The sequence below is a fragment of the Euprymna scolopes genome, chromosome 28 (assembly GCF_053919585.1).
Source record: "Euprymna scolopes isolate OS-2025 chromosome 28, ASM5391958v1, whole genome shotgun sequence".
NCBI classification, from domain to species: domain Eukaryota; kingdom Metazoa; phylum Mollusca; class Cephalopoda; order Sepiida; family Sepiolidae; genus Euprymna; species Euprymna scolopes.
Window position 1 is genome coordinate 47,751,734 of NC_136509.1, and position 13,944 is coordinate 47,765,677.

Genomic DNA, 13,944 nt, shown 5'->3' on the forward strand with positions numbered 1-13,944 from the left:
AAGCAAAGATAGACTTTAATGCAATACGTTTATTTAGTTTTAAAGTTAGTCTTCAATAATATAACGCATCGAATTTACACACATCTCAAGCATATATATATATATATATATATATATATATATATATATATATATATATATACACACACATAAAAAAGAATACTGATTTATTTTTATTACCAATTTTGTGGTATTTTTTCCTTACTATCAGACCACAGTACTTTTTATGCACGATTTTTATCGCTTTTAAATGTAAAATTATTAATACGTTTATTTTTTTTATTAGCGATTCTATTCTGGGGTTTTTTTACGCTCTCTGAATGTTTTGAGGGAGTTACCTGCCCTTTGTTTATATTCAAGTCGAAGTTTTATATTTATATAATCGGCAACGTTTTTAACTAATGCATATCTAATAATATAAGGGATAGAACTTCCCTAAATCTCAACTACACACACACACACACACACACACACACACACACACACACACACACACACACACACATATCGACATTGATTAAAAAGAAGCAAAATACTGTTAAAATTTTCATCCCCCTTTTTTTCTACTGGCGTACCGTCGATCCATCCATGTGTATAAAAAAATGGCCCAAATTTCTAACGCGTTCGACTTAATTCAGTGTTAATTAATAATACGAAAAAATGCAAACCTTCCATCGGGGGGGGGGCAATTTGTGTTCGGTTTATCTTTTATATTTATCTTAATCGTCAAATAAAATAATTACAGATTGTCTTTTATCTAAGAAAGATCGGGCGTGTATTTCAGTTCATATTCATAGCTGTAATATGTTGTAATATGTTGTAATATGTTATCTTCTATTGAAATAAAAAGAACAAAAAATTCTTTTCTTTTTTTCTTTTTATATATCCTACTTATGTTTTTTAACAAAACACTAATGTTTTTTTTTTCTTTGCAATGAAATTTAATAGTCTTGCTTCGGGCGATGAATATAAAGTCATTATAATAACATTACTTAAAGAAGTGTATACTAGTCAGATTCATTTCAACGCACCCTTTTTTTTAATGTACGAAGACCTCTATGTACTCTTACTTCCACCCTTAGCACTATTATACCGATTTAATTCTTAGTTTTCTTATTTCTATAGTTTTCAATTTTCAGATGTAATATATAAAAGGGGCAAGCCCGTTGACTAAGAATAAGCATTACACTAAATTTCTAGAGTAAATGTGGTATTTTGATGACTAATCCCTAGTAATCCCATTTTGTAAATAAAATGGGTACTATAATATTAAATTCATTGCATTTTATTGTAAAAGAGGTCTATGCAAGTTTTCAGTCGGATCAGTCTAGTAGTTTCCGAGAAAACTTCTAGAGTAAACGCGGTATTGTGGTGACATATCCCTATTTATTAATCCTTAACTGTGCATCGAATGGATACCATAATACTTAGATCGCCGCATCTTATCATAGCAAAGATTCATAAAATTTCAGCTAGGTCTGACAAGTAGTTTCCGAGCAAAATCGAACGAACAGACAGACAAAGAGAAATATAATATAGATATAGTTAATCTATTTCTTGCACTTTCTAATCAAAAGCCTTGAATTTGATGAATAAGTATTTGATTCTTCCTAGCCAGTTGGTCTTATTCTTCTGCTTACAGCAAAATCATGCGTTTGATTCCAGATTTAAAACATACTTATTCCGGATGGAAAGATAGCAAGAATAGAGACATTTTCAAGAATGTCTTACAGAACAGCATAATTTCATGATATTTAACAAATGCCACATCAAAATAGTATTTTTTAATCATCTGAATTTGGTTCTTGATGAGAACCGCGCTTCTGCTTTTAGTAATGATGTTTAAGTCATAATAAAAAACGAATTCTTTCACATTCTTTAGGTGAAACCACATTTCTCTTTTAGATTGATCGAATTAAATTCGTATCCCTCCTCCATTTAGCCCCAAACGTCCCCAAGGCCTTAAAATATTTAAATTAGAGTTCAACACAACTGCAAAATAGACATACACAGAAAATTTTGGACAAATATGGTAAAATAGTCCCAAAAACGGAGTGTTTTTATTAGCCCTAAAACAGCCCCTGGGGCACAACCAGGAGTTATCGCGAACTATAGAAAAACAAAATTATATAGAAAACCGTTAGTTACAACTTTTCAGAAAGTTTTATAGATATCCAAGGGATCAATTTTTTTTTTTAAATGTGTCAATTTTAGCCATTTTAGCATGAAAGGCACCCCTAGGGGGGCAACCGGAGTTTTCCCAGAAAAATCCGTTCCGTTTTTTTTTACTCATATCATGTTTAATGTTTGTGCAAAATTTCAAAAAATTCCAAGGCGTATTTATTGAGAAAAGTGCGGACAGATGAACAGACAAAAACGGATTTACAGGTCCACACTCTTTTTGTCTTGTTAAGTTGATTAATCGGCGAAGAGCTTCTTCCACACACACACACACACACACACGCGCGCGCACATAAATACACAACCACACACATCCAAACGTATATTATTTAATTCTTTGCTAATAGGTTAAAGATAAGGCAGGTGTGGTTCTGAGAATCAATAAACTATGATAAGTGCTTTACAAAGATGCCTGCGCAGCATATCAGCATTCTCCGGTAGAGGCTCTCCATGTGATTAGCAATAAACTAAAAACTTCTTTAATAATCTAGAGGAATTCACCCTGTAACTTAACATGACTCTATCTTAGCTATGCCCCTGACCCACTTTCAGCTGTCCGATCTAGCTGAAATTTTGAATGTGCAATGATTTATATCTCTACGGGTTATGCGGCAAATTACAACTCTAAACTAATAGTGGTTTCTGTTTTACAGGTGTTTGAACTGAGTCAGGTGTGGAATGGAGCCTGTTGAATGTCGAGCAGTGATCCGGTTTTTGTATTTGAAAGGACGCACACCACAGGAGACCTTTGATGAAATGAAAGAAACTTATAGTTATAATGCCCCATCATATGTCCTTGTAAAACGCTGGCATCGTGAATTCAAACATGGCCGAAGTCTGTGGAAACAGCTCGCAGACATGGCGGCCCTCCTTCTGCCATTTATGAGGCATCTGTCCATAAAGTTGGGGCTGCCATTTTGGAAGATTGGCGCATTACTATTCGCCAAATAGCCCAAGATGTCAAGATTAGTACAGGGTCTGTGGAAACTATCATTCATGACCATTTGCAGGTGTCTGCCAGATGGATTCCCAGGTTGCTCACACCATTCCAGAAGCGAGAACGCGTCGAGTGCTCGAGGATGAATTTGGAGATGTGCCAAGAAGATGAGTCCAAGTTTTTCAAAAGACTGATTACACAGGATGAAACCTGGGTCCATCACTATGATCCCGAGACCAAAGCCCAGTCAATGCAGTGGAAGCACTGGGATTCACCACCTCCAAAGAAGACAAGGGTGCAGCCCTCCGCTGGCAAGGTCATGCTCACAGTCTTCTGGGACCAGGACGGAGTAGTAGATTTTCTGTCAAAGAGTACCACAATTACAGGAGCCTATTATGCTTCACTTTTGAGGAAATTAAGAGAAAGACTAATAACTGTGCTAAGTTTTGTTGCCTTACTGCTATGGGAAGTGGGTCAGGGGCATTACTTATTGCACTCCTCTCGTATATATATATATATATATATATATATATATATATATATATATATATATATATATATATATATATAATTCCGAGTAAATATTTTCCAGAGGCGAAGCAACCATTAAAGTTTTAACGTGGTTTGTGCATTACAGATTTTACTTTTGGGTAAGAAATATCGCCTTAGGAGGTCTCTAGTTATTTATAATTGGCTGACCGAAACATAATTATGTCGATGTGATCGAACTACCAACTAAGAAGTCAGATAATCGCACTAACCAGCAGATAATGTCCTTAATGATCTGTAAACGACGTCTCGGCTGGCTCGGATATATCCTAAGATTGTGCCCAGGCAGAATTGCCAACTAAGTGCGTTAATGAATTTCTGACGGAAAAAGAAGACCAAAAATGAACTGGAAACAGAACATCGAGAGAAATTTAATAGTAACGCAAAGAAAATGGTAAAACCCTGTGGATCTGGCTTAAGATCGAAAATGATGGTATAATTTCCAGAGATTGCCTGCTGATAAAATCTCGTTTTATCTCGGAAATCTGTCTGATAATATGTCTTCTTGGTCTTCCATAAAACCCCGTTCCCTTTCAGTTAAAGTCTGCATCAGACATTTCATTCTCTCATGCCGTTCGTTTTATTGGCGCGTTATTAAATGATTCGGACTTCTCTATAACGCTCACTAAAATTGTGCCACAGGATAATCTTGTCTGCTTGAAAAAAGAAGCATGACTCCGCAGTTGCATACAAAGTCGAAAGAGCTTGGCCTAGAAAACACAAAGAAATGCAGAAGCAATGTTGTAACTCTCACTTTATTGATTTACTGTTTGGCGCCTGCCAGATATTTGCTTGCCACACACATAGTCAAATACAACCAGAATACGATGGATTCTTATGTCGACTTCTGAATTTTTATCAGAGCACTGTTAACCGGATTGCAGCCTTTATACAGCTTGGTTGTTCTGACAGCACCCGAAGTTTCAGGCAGCATAACTGTCATATGCGCCCCTATCACGATGATGAACTTGAACGAGGTGTTTTATAGACTGATTAGTTGTACCGTTTTTTAGGTTATGTTTGGTTTTAATTTTAATTTTAAGTTAGTTTTTATAATGACTATGCTTTACCCACTATATTTCTATATCTTTTATTCTTTCTTTATCTCTTTACTCCCCATCTGTCCCATTCTCGCCCCCTCTCCCTCTCTGTCGCCCCCCTCTCTCTCTCTCCCACGGTCGGAGTAATGATGTATTCTTGATACCTACTTGTTTTTTAGCCGTCATGATAACATTTTTCACTATAGCATTTTTCCTGCGTAAAAATACATTTTTCTTCTTTAGACTTTTATCTTTTAACACAGTAAAAAATAATTCAACAAAATCCAAAAATAGAAAAAAACTCAATAAAAATGTTACAAATAACTAGCATTTAGTGTTATGGTTATTTTATTTTAAGTTAGCATTTATAAGGGTTATGGATGTTTATAACTTCCTATATGTCTATCTTCTTCTCCTCTCTCTCTTTATCTCACCTCTCTATCTCTCTGTCTTTCTTTATTTATCACGGTCGGAGTGATAATGTAGTCTAGATACCTACTTCTTGAACAACAGTAGAAACAGAGACAAAAATCACTCTTAAAATATATTTTGTTAAGCTGATCTATAAATTGGACTATATGTTCCATCCAGCTAAATCACCAGAAAGAACACGAGTTGTAATGATTTTTTATTAACAAAATGAAAGTATTTATTCACACTTGCGCTCGTGTATTCATACTAGATTTTTTTATTCTCTTCATCGTCATTGCTTCTAGTCATCCACATTTCATGAGTGGGCGTTTCGTGTAGTGGTTGGTGATCATCTATTTAACTAAAACGAATAAAACCTCTCATATAGAAAAGATAATAGAGAAACGTTCTCTGAGTTTCTTCAAGGTTTTATTAGAGTGAATGGGTTTAGGGGAGAGACTAAATGACTAATAATTTATTTATTTCTTAACTTTCTAACCTAAACAAGGAACGATAGACAGACAGTCAGACATCGATAAAATTCGCTGAGATTAAGCCGCATTTCATCCGCATTACTTTCATCTTAAATGCCACCAAGATTTCGAATTGCACGAATCTTCATCTGCAGCTTTCCCGAGGATCTGTCAAATCAAGACCAAAGATGGACCAGGTATCTTTTCTCATTGGTTGATGTAAAACACGAGAAACCGTGATGTTATAAGTGTTATATGTCCTGTTTAAACAATCGCTAGACGACCAATAGGCACATCTATATGTTATAGAGAAGTCCGAATCATTTAATAACGCGCCAATAAAACGAACGGCATGAGAGAATGAAAGTTATTTCGTCTTCTATTGTTGGATAACGTGATGTCATTCGCCGTCATTCGACTTTGTTTTTTCTACCGTTTTTGACCTCTTCCTCCCTCGCTTGAACATCACGTCATCCATCTCTGGGAACGATTCTGTTTAAAGGTCATTCTGATATGCACTAAATATGACCTTCGTCAAAATTCATACTAGCTTATTTAATCGCTACTTGTCTTATACTGGAGTTCTGTATAACATGGGGGGTTGTATATATGTGTTTATTGACGTGTATATATATTTGATCGTCTAGATATGAGTGTGTCTATTGATTGTTTAAACAAAAGCCTTTATTTAATTCAAGAGATTAATATGTTTTTGTTCTATCAGCTATGACTATGTAGAAGTTTTAAGTAATTTTCTATTGTATTTTTAGTACTGCCCGCATTGAGGATTGAACTTTCAATCTCCCGAAGAATGTCACTTATGACTGAAAAAGGTTGGAGGTTACATCAGATGAAACGTTGTGAAAATAGTACTTTATATGAGATCAGTAATCCGAATAATCTAAATAGTACAAATGATCAATCTTCATTTGAAAAATTCGGAAACATAATTTACTTTGTTGTCACACTGTTCTAAAATTTAAAAAAGTTAGGAAGTTTCATTAGCTGACCTGCCGGATTGGCAAGCCAAGAGAAGGTTTGTAGTAAAACTGAGACATGACTATTTGCTCAACTTTTTTTTTACCAAAACACAAGTTTGCATAAATAAACATTTTCAGGATTGAAAGAAACTTTTATATTCTTATCTATTGCATGAAAAATGTTTGGTTAGAAAATTTTGTTTTTTCTCAAATTTGCCATTTACAAAACTGTTTATTTTTAGTTACTACTTGCTGTGTAATATTCTGTATGACATGGAGGGATGTATATATGTGTTTATTGGAATGTATATATATTTGATCATTCATAGATGTGCCTATTGATCGTCTAGCGATTGTTTAAACAGGACATATAACACTTATAACATCACAGTTTCTCGTGTTTTACATCAACCAATGAGAAAAGATACCTGGTCCATCTTTGGTCTTGATTTGACAGATCCTCGGGAAAGCTGCAGATGAAGATTCGTGCAATTCGAAATCTTGGTGGCATTTACAGCAGCTTTATTTCAGATCTATTCCCCTCCATTGGAAAGCTGCAATGCAGGTCCTAAAATCTTATAATCGCCATTTTCCCCTACTTGGAGCCATTACTCTCCATAAAATCATCTGCCATAAACTACCCAAATGTTACACGGCCAAATTTCTCTTCCAAGTTCTAATCAACAGCTGAGTGCATTTCAAATATCTTTACATCTCATGACTAAATTAACTAATTATGAGGCAAAGAAAAATTTCGAGTGAAACTGCACTTTCAGTCAAACGACAATAACGTGACACTTTACTTTGAAAATGTTGTATGGATAACTAATGTATTATACTACTAATATTTCTTGTGACGACTTATTAGAACGCAATAATTACATAAAGATTAGTAACTCATTTAATATCCTAACATGTAACTTCCTCATATCCATTTAGTACAAACAACCGCGGACACACACACACACACACACACACACACACACACACACACACACACGAGCATATATATATATATATATATATATATATATATATATATATATATATATATATACGAGGGGCGTGCAATAAGTAATGATCTTGACCCACTTTCCATAGGAGTGGAGCAACAAACTTGTCACAGTTATTAGTCTTTCTCGCCATAAGAACCAGTCTTTTGAAAAACTTTGACTCATCTTCTTGGCACATCTCCAAATTCATTCTCGAGCACTCGACGCGTTCTCGCTTCTTGAACGGTGTGAGCAACTTGGGAATCCATCTGGCAGACACCTGCAAATGGTCATGAATGATAGTTTCCAAAGACCCTGTACTAATCTTGACATCTTGGGCTATTTGACGAATAATAATGCACCGATCTTCCAAAATGGCAGCCTCAACTTTATGGACAGATGCCTCATAAATGGCAGAAGGGCGAGGGCGACCATGTCTGGGAGCTGTTTCCACAGACTTCCGGCCATGTTTGAATTCACGATGCCAGCGTTTTACAAGGTCATATGATGGGGCATTATCACCATAAGCTTCTTTCATTACATCAAAAGTCTCCTGTGGTGTGCGTCCTTTCAAATACAAAATCAAATTGCCTCCTTCCTTGAGGCTTGCATTTACTAACATCCGATGGCTTAGAACTAATTTAAACGATGTTGAAGCATTTCTCCTAACAAACACCCAGGATATCTTAGCACTAAGTGAGACTAACCTACACTACTCCATCCCCTCTAACTACTTTAACATGCCCGGATATCTCCCACTCTGCCGCAAGGACTCTGACAGGCATACGCATGGGCTTGGAGTCTATATTCGAAACACCCTCCCCCTGACTAGAGAAAGAAAACTAGAATTAGACGATCGAGCCTTTATGTGCTTTAGACTTCAGTCAACATAATATTAGTTACTTTTATTTTCTCTACCGCTCCCCCTCGACCCAGGAGTGTACCCTAATAAACAAAGTCTCTGACAGCATAGATACAACACTCTCCCTCGACACTAGCGCACAAGTTTATGCATTTGGTGACTTCAATGTCCACCACAGTAACTGGCTTGGATTCTCTAATTACAGAGACGTAGCTGGTACCACAACACATAGCTTCTCTATATCTCATTCCCTATCACAGACGCTTACGTTTCCAACCCGTTTCCTGACCAGCAAGAGCAACACGCATCACTTTTAGATCTGTTTCTGACCACTGTTCCTGATGAATGTGTTACGAACGCTCACAGCTCACTTGGGAATGCTGATCATGTAGTGATAATAGTTAAAATCACCCTAAACTCTAGAGAGAAAATGGAAAAGACATTGCTCAAAACAACGAGATATTATAAAAAGGCCGACTGGGAAGCCATTAAGGATCTCATTAGAGACGTCCCATGGCGAAATATATTTTCACTTCCCGCTGAACAGTGCGCAAATGAGACCACTGAATGGTTGAAAAAAGAAATTGAAGCACATGTCCCCACACGAAAAGTTTATAGCAAGCCCCACTCTCCCCAATTGTTTACGTCCACATGTGCAGCTGCCATCGCGCAAAGGCAGCACGCGTACCACAGATTTAACCGACATAAATCCAGTTTAAACAGACAGAAGTATATAGAAGCCAGATGTAACTGTAAAAAAGAAATAGCGACAGCTGAGAGAATTTACTGAAAAAACGCATCGAAGCTCAGAAATTAGGAACCCATGATTTCTGGAAAATCTACAACAGTGTAGTAAATAATGGGCAATCAACAATTCCCCCACTATCCAACAATCATGAAGTTGTTTGCTCAGCAACCGAGAAGGCTAACATGTTTGCCAGTCGGTTTGCCTCAAACTCCACACTAGACCCTGCTAACCACCCTATCCCAGACTTTCCTTTGCGGACAGACACCACACTTGACGATCTGAAAATCACCCCTTCTCAGGTGCATGCTATTATAAAAAATCTTGACACTGCAAAAGCACGTGGACCTGATCTCATCCCGGCTGCGCTATTAAAAAAGTGCCTCGCCGAAGTAGCTCCAATCCTCTCCAAACATTACAACAAATGCCTTAATGAATCTTGCTTTCCTGCCTGCTGGAAAACTGCTTCTGTGGTACCAGTTTTAAAGAATTCTGGCGAAAGAACTGACCCAGCAAATTACCGCCCCATTAGCCTCCTCCCACTTTTTGCCAAAATATTTGAGTCCATAATTAACCAAGCTCTAATCCATCACCTTACAGATGCTAAACTCCTGACCGACCAACAATATGGATTTAGGCAAGCCCGTTCAACAACAGACATTCTAACTGTAATCTCTGAGCGTATATACCATTCACTTGACAAAGAAGGGGAGGGTAGAGCGGTAGCTCTAGATATATCTAAGGCTTTTGACAGGGTATGGCATGAAGACCTTCTCAGGAAAATCAGATCATATGGTGTCACTGGTAAAATACTTAACATAATAAAATCCTTCTTAGATAAGAGAAAAATCCAGGTTGTCCTCGATGGCCGTACATCTAAACAATATGATATAAATGCGGGAGTGCCTCAAGGGTCTATTCTTGGACCTCTATTGTTCCTAATGTTCATAAATGACCTTCCTGACAAAAGAGGTGGGTACATATGCTGATGACACCACGCTGTATAACAGACACGAACGGAAAACAAATGAACACATCTCTAAAGAAATGGCAGAAACACTAGAGATGACCTCCAATCTGTAGTGGAATGGGGACAAAAATGGATGGTCACATTCAATGCTGCCAAGACTAAACTTGTTTCCTTCAATAACTAAAAGAAACCTTCTCTACCACCAATAGCAATGGCCAAAGACTCTATCTGAAAGCACATCTTTTAAACTCCTCGCCCTAACGTTCACAGGAAACATGAGTTGGAACAATTACATTGAGAGCATTGCCAGGACCGCTGCGAAAAAGATAGGTTATCTCTACCGTGCTAGAAAACTACTGACCCCTGAAAGTATCCAGTACCTTTATAAGACCACCATTCGCCCATGTATGGAGTATTGTTGTCATATTTGGGCCGGTGCATCTGCTACTAGTCTCTCACTCCTAGACAAGGTTTACAAGAGAGTCGCCAGCCTAATAGGTCATGAACTATCATCCAAACTTCAGCCTCTGTCTCATCGACGCAATGAAGCATCCCTCTGCCTGTTCTACAAGTACTTTAACGGTGTATGTTCCGACGAGCTGCAAGCACTTGTAGCCCCTCTACGTAAATACCCCCGACAAACCCGACAAGCAGTACAATCCCACCCTTTCACAGTAGAGATCCCTAGATGTAGTTTCTTCTCTAGAACCTCTAGACTTTGGAACTCTCTGCCAGGTTCCTGCTTCCCCAACTGTACTGACATGCAGAAATTCAAGTGTAATGTGAACCGACATCTTGCTGCTCAACTGCTTGAAATTCAACATGCTCCATTCCACACCTGACACAGTTCAGACACCTGTAAAACAGAAACCAGAATTAGTTCAGAGGTGTAATTTGCCACATAACCCGTAGAGATATAAATCATTGCACATGCAAAATTTCAGCTAGATCAGACAATTGGTAGTGGGTCAGGGGCATTACTTATTGCACACCCCTCGTGTGTGTATACGCACACACACACACAAATATATATATATATATATATATATATAATTATATATACAATGTACGAGAAGAACAGTTATCTCAGGTTCATGGGTAAAATTAATTTCTTGAACACTTTTTTTAGAACTTTTACATCCTCTTACGAAAATTATAATCCAGAGAAATATGTTGTTGGAATAAAAATGTCCAAACCAAACCTGTCCACCCTGCAATAAAAATAGTAAGATTGAATTGCATTAATCCAGAAAGATTGGGTTAAAAGAAATTGAGAGTGTATACATACGTACACACACACACACACACACACACACACACACACACACACACACACACACACACACACACACACACACACACACACACACACACACACACACATACACACACACACACACGCACACACACACATATATATACACGTTCACACACACAAACACATATATATATATATATATATATATATATATATATATAGAGAGAGAGAGAGAGAGAGAGAGAGACAGAGGGCAATACATTATAGAAACCTACCCTTTGTTTAATTGTGCTTGAATATGCGATAAGCGCTGATTCAAGAAGTCTTCGTCGCGATTTATTTGAAATATATTAAACTTGCTTGTTTGAAGTCAAAGTATGATTATACTGCAATGAATGAGAGAATAATGCATATATATAAACACACACACACACACACACACACACATATATATATATATATGTATATATATATATATATATGAGAAAAGAAAATAATATGAAAAGGATAGTGAAAGGAGTAGGAGAGAGCGAGAAGAATATCCCCGTCCTACACCTACACTTCCTTACAAATACTGCCCGTGACTCCTCCATCACCGGTTGGACCTTACAAGCAATGTAAAATATAGGCATCCTAGAATATATATATATATATATAATGATGATGATGATTTTGCAACGTCTTGCCAGACGAGTGCCACTCCCTCGGACATTTAAAGTCCATGAGTTCAAATGCCTGACGGAGTATCTATGATGTTACGGAGTCTTAGCTTTGTACGACAGTTAAATCTCTCTCTCGGTTCAAAATGTTGAGATCCAGCAACAAGCAAGAGCAAGATAGCCAGCAACAAATTAAACTGCAGAACTTGCTTCTCCTAGAAAGGTTGCCTTCTCCACGAAGCCCTCTCCACCCCAACACATGTATACATACACACAAATATACACAGTGCTAGTTGGCCGTTGATCCCGAAAAAGGATTCATTCGCCCTTTGACAGGTTTTGTTTTTAATCCTTCAGGGAGACTAGCCGCCCTCCTCACCAAACAGGTCTGGTGGGGGAACCAGTTTAGTCGCTGGTGACCCGACCATGAGGCAGGTAGTACTGGGTTACATGGTACCAGTAGCATATGACATGACCTAACAATATATATATACATACATATAAAAATATATATATATATATATATATATATATATATATATATATGTATCGTCGTCGGCGCCCACTTGCAGCAGGTTGCCGGTACACAAATACGTGGAATACCGACCTTTTGTCTATCCACCAGGCGAGTTTATTCGAGAAAAGTACATGTAAAGCACTAATTTGCCGAAGCGAATGGTGACATCTGAAGTGTGTGCGACACGAAGTTGCTCCTTGTGGAACACCTAAAACACTTAGCAGCAAGGGCTAGCTCATTTTAATGAGCAAAATGTATACTCGCATCCGAGTTCTGCTAAAGACGATATATATATATATATATATATATATATATATATATATATATATATATATATATATATTGACAGTTATTGTCACACCCACAGACACTAGTGTTTCATACGCAATCCTCGATCTAGGAACTGATAATTACAGCTGGTTGGGAGATTCAAATCCAGTCACGATGTCACCCTTGGTTACCGAAGCTAGTATTTTACCTCAAGGCCAAATACAATTAAAATAAAAAATGAGAATAACTAAGTGGCTTTAGATGCAACATCAGCAGGCATACATAGTAAACAGTCATAAAGTATTCAACGATTGGAAATCGGAATGTTGCATTTGCCCTAAAGTTGATTGCGGTTTCTTAATTCTCGAACATCCCAATAGCTTTTATGAGGAATGATTTACCTTTCCCAAGCGACGTTTCATCTAATAACAACCCTAAGCTGGATCCTCCACCAGACTAAATGAATTCTTATTCTAGAACACAGTAAGACTAAGAAACAATGAAAAAAGAGATATGATATGAGATTGTTAACTAAAAAATAATATTATTTACTGTTTTACTGACTCAACGTTTGAGGATTAAAGAGGAACTTTAATTGAACACTCACATATCTTTTAGAAAAGTCAAATGTTAGCCTCGGAAATATATTTCCTTGGATTTTTTGCGAACATCTATTGGCATGAAATAAAAGAAATGACCAAACAGCAGTTTCTTCGTTTAAATCCCTTGAACTCTGCTTACCCTTTTCTTCTTTACTCTTTCGGTTTTCGTTGGTTATTTCGTCCTGCCATAAACGACGTTGATATATTATGGATCGATAGATTTTTTGTTATCACCTTTAATATTACTCTCCTTTACACAGGTTTACACATGCCCACATTAATGTTATTCTTAAGCAAATCATGATGATGATGATGATGATGATCATCATCATCATCTAAATCCGAAGAGTCTATTGTTGGCATCGGTTTCCCCGAATTCTAGCAAGATATCAGGTACTTATGGGAGAGATCACGAGAAGGTTGCCAACATCCTAGGTGATAGTGATTTTTGTGGAAGGATGCGAACTTGGAACACCCAGGTCGGCAGTTCGTGTCGTT

The 13,944-nt window shown here is 37.2% G+C and overlaps 1 protein-coding gene across 1 annotated transcript in view; it reads left to right on the plus strand.

Annotated features, from left to right (window-relative positions):
* Window positions 1-13,944, plus strand: part of LOC145249596 (inter-alpha-trypsin inhibitor heavy chain H3-like) — a 269,537-nt gene that overhangs the window by 109,467 nt on the left and 146,126 nt on the right. The gene's annotated exons all lie outside the window — the stretch shown is intronic.